This window comes from Mastomys coucha, unplaced genomic scaffold (genome assembly GCF_008632895.1).
Source record: "Mastomys coucha isolate ucsf_1 unplaced genomic scaffold, UCSF_Mcou_1 pScaffold22, whole genome shotgun sequence".
NCBI lineage: Eukaryota > Metazoa > Chordata > Mammalia > Rodentia > Muridae > Mastomys > Mastomys coucha.
The window spans coordinates 137515537-137519548 of NW_022196905.1; the positions used below are offsets into that span (position 1 = coordinate 137515537).

At 50.9% G+C, this 4012-nt stretch overlaps 1 long non-coding RNA gene across 1 annotated transcript; it reads right to left on the reverse strand.

The window, feature by feature from the left end:
- Positions 1 to 2966: 2966 nt before the first annotated feature.
- Positions 2967 to 4012, reverse strand: LOC116068705. The gene is made up of 3 exons (XR_004109664.1): positions 3876 to 4012; positions 3643 to 3760; positions 2967 to 3304 (listed from the first exon to the last, which is right to left on the reverse strand). It is a non-coding gene; the product is annotated as an uncharacterized LOC116068705 (long non-coding RNA).

The window sequence follows — 4012 nt, forward strand, 5'->3', positions numbered from 1 at the left end:
AGAAAATACATCATTTCAACAAATGGTCTTGGGAAAACTGGTTGGTATATGTCAAAGACACTTATTCTTATCTCTCATGCTCCATACAACCTAACTAGAAATGGCTCAAGAACAAGACCCAGAACTCTGTTAAGAAAAATCAGGGCATAGGAGAGGTCTTCCTGAAATACAGCTGACTATTGACAAATAGGACCTTATGAAATTAAGGCAGGGTCGCTCGGCTCCCTTCTGTACAGCCAAGGAGATGGGAGTGGAGTGAGGAGACCATCTACTGAGTGGAGAAGAATTTGTTAGTGACTGGAGTGACTTTACTACCTTCTGCATAGATTTTGGTTTTGCCTCCCCTCAGTTAGCTTTAGGGCAGTGAAGTTTTCAATCTTTTCCAGGGGTCCTCTGTGTGTCAGAGCCCATCTCCCACACACTCAAAGTTGGTGACTCTGCCTTAGCCTTTGCGCCCTGTATTTTAGAGCATCATCTACTGGTCACTGAGGGGAGGGATCGCCAGGGATAATGGAGTACCACTGAAGGCAGCACCTGCCAGTTCCCTGGAAACATGAGGGCTTTCCTTCAGGTGTCTCCTTTAGGACCTGTCGTGGAAGCCCCAGGGAGTGAGAGAGCTGGAGTGTTCTCCCTCTCTCCCTACATGCCTGACAAATGTGCTCAAGGGTGTCTGGAATCCTCTTCCCAATTACAGAGTGGGAAATAGTCTCAGATGAGAGCCGGAGTATGTGTGTACATGTGTCGGTGTATGTATGCCATGTTGCCCATGTAGAGGACAGAGGAAAACATGCTGTGTTAACCCTCACCACCTACCTCAAATGAGGTAGACACTCTTGTTTTCTGCTGCAAACACCAGGCTAGCTAGACAGTAAACTTCCAAGGAGTCTCCTGATGCAATCCCCACCCTAGGGACACTCACATTACAGATGAATATGGTACACATATGATTTAGGTAGGGACTGGGGACTTGAACTCAGTTCCTCACCTGCTTGTGGCCAACCGTTAACCCGCTGAGCCACCACCCAGCTCCTGGGTGGGAGAGTAGAGTCTTTGAGATGTAATTTGGCCATGAGGGTGGGACCCTCATGAATGGTATTAGTGCCCTCATAAAGGCAGTTCAAGGTGCTGGAGTTCTGGATCAGTGCTTAGGAGTGCTTGCTTCTCCTTCAGAGGACCTAAGATCAGTTTCCGGCATCCACACTGGATTGCTTACATCAGTTGCAGGGAATCCAATGCCCTCTTCTTCTTCCCTGGGCACCTGCACACGTGTGGCTCATACTCTCACACACAAACACATCAGTAAAAGTAAAATGTCTGAGAGAGCTCCTGCGTCCACATTCTGTACTGTGTCAGCTCTCACCAGAACCTTACAGTGCTGTGCTCTGACCCCCACACTCCCAGCCCCAGATCTGTGAGAAATGTTTATACATCACCAAACCTGCATACTTCACTACAGCGTCCCACAGCGACATAGCCATCTCTGGAGGATTCATGCTCCCAGGGAGGAGGAGCAAGTCCCTCTCTGAATCGCGTCTGATCTGCTGGAGCATCTGTGTGCTCCAGCCCGTTTCTGGATGTGTGGGTGTGGAGGAAGGGGTTTATTCAGCTTACACTTTCCACTTTGCTGTTCATCACCAAAGGAAGTCAGGACTGGAACTCAAGCAGGTCAGGTAGCAGGAGCTGATGCAGAGGCATGGAGGGATGTTAACTAGGTTGCTCAGCCTGCTCTCTTATAGAACCCAAGACTACCAGCCCAGGGATGGCATCACCCACAATGGGCCCTTCCCCACCTTGATCACTAATTGAGAAACCTGTTGTGGTTTGAATATGCCTAGCCCAGGGAGGGGCACTATTTGAAGGTGTGGCTTTGTTGGAGGAGGTGTGGCCCTGTTGGAGTAGGTGTGCCACTGTGAGTTTGGGCTTTAAAACCCTCATCCTAGCAGCCTGGAATCCAGTCTTCACCTAGCAGCCTTCAGATGAAGATGTAGAACTCTCAGCTCCTCCTGCACCATGCCTACCTGGATGCTGCCATGCTCCTATCTTGATAATGGACTGAACCTCTGAACCTGTAAGCCAGCCCCAATTAAATGTTGTCCTTGTAAGAGTTGCCTTGGTCAGTTGTCTGTTCACAGCAGTAAAACCATAACCAAGATACCTGCCCAGCATGCATGAGATCCTAGGTTCAATATTACACACACACACACACACACACACACACAGAGAGAGAGAGAGAGAGAGAGAGAGAGAGAGAGAGAGAGAGAGAGAGAGAAAGAGAGAACTATAATCAGGAGACTCAGCTGCAGTGTTATTTCATGAGGCTATATGTGCCTTGGTCATGGTGGTCCACACCTGTAATATCAACACCCAGGAGGCTGAGGCAGGAGAACTGAGAGGTCCAGGCCAACCTGGGCTACATCACAAGGTCCTGTCTCAAACCCCCCCAGTGCAAGAAATTCCTACCTTATCTTCCAGTTAAAAGCTGAGCATCCTACTGTGGGGAAGAGAGGGCTGATCACCAGCTGCAGTGGTCAGAGATAGCAAACACAAATGCACAGGAGAGCCTGCAGATATCCGTGTCTGGGGCAGGGGGATGTCAGGTCCAAAGCTGGGAGGAACTGGTTGGCCTTGGCCGGGAGCTGGGGACTGATCTCAAAAGCAAGGAGCGGGGCTGGTGAGATGGCTCAGCAGGTAAGAGCACTGACTGCTCTTCCGAAGGTCTTGAGTTCTGATCCTAGCAACCACATGGTGGCTCACAACCACCCGTAATGAGATCTGACACCCTCTTCTGGTGCTTCTGAAGACAGCTACAGTGAATTACGCCGTAGCAAGCGGGGCGGAGCAATCAGAGGTCCTGAGTTCAATTCCCAGCAGCCACACACATGATAGCTCACGGCCATCTGTACAGCTACAGTGTACTCATACACATAAAATAAAATAAATCTTTTTTTAAAAAAGCAAGGAGCATGATAAACTTGAAATTTTACTTTTATTTTGAAATGGTGCTGCAGGTGGGTCTGGTGAGTTCCACCTTTGTCCCTGCTAGGACTGGTGTCCACCCCCAGCCCCGCCCCCCTTCAGCAGCGGAAGGGCCCTGGAGGAGACCAGAAGAAGGTTTTGAGAGGAGGAGGAGGAGGAGTGGAGAGCTCCCAATCCTGTGCCTGGCAGGCCTTCATGAGGCTACAGGTCCTTGACCCCAGCTTCTGGACCACACAGAAGCCACCTCCTCATGAGCCAAGAGAACAACGGGAGCCAGCAAACGGGTTGTCTTCCATCCACATGCCTCTGTCTCCTTCAGTTTGGATTTCTGTTGAAGAGTGGCAAGTTTAGCTGTGTGGTGCTGTCAAGGAATGAGGTAGCTCCCCAGCCAGGACCTCTATGCTGTGGCCATGCCTAGGGAGGTACATTGGAGTGGAGAGCAATCTATTGCATAGCGGGTCTCTTGGGAGTCCAAAGGGGCATTCGGTACTAGACCACACTCATCAAATTGGCTTCCTTTCTACCACCCACCTACCCAATTCTCTGCATCCTCGTTATTATTCTTTCTTCCTATTGGTCTCTGCCTACCACTGCCTTTTCTCTTTCTGCAGGTCTCCAAACAACTCTCTTCCCACACCCACCAACCCACTACAGGGCAGTGAAAACCTTCGAGTACGCTTGGAAAGTTTTCCTGGAGGTCCGCAGCCGGGTGGGGTGCGCCATGCGCAGCAGGAAGCAGCAGAAACAGCAGTATCAGCGGTGGCCACATGATCCTGGGACAGCGCTGCAAAAGGAGGGCTATCGGTCAGAGGACTTCCCTACCCAGGTGGCTTCTATTCCCTCCCGCTTCTGCACGCCACGTCCATTCCTCTCGGGTACTGGGAAACCCGCCTTCTCACTTCCGAGGTGTCCTGTGTCAGCCCTCAGCCTGGTCAACGGTCTCCAGGTTCCCAAGAACTGTCAGGTGAGGACAGTTGTGGCTCTGGAACTAAGGGTCTCCTCGAGTCAGCTTGCAAGTCCTGGCCACGCCCCAAGA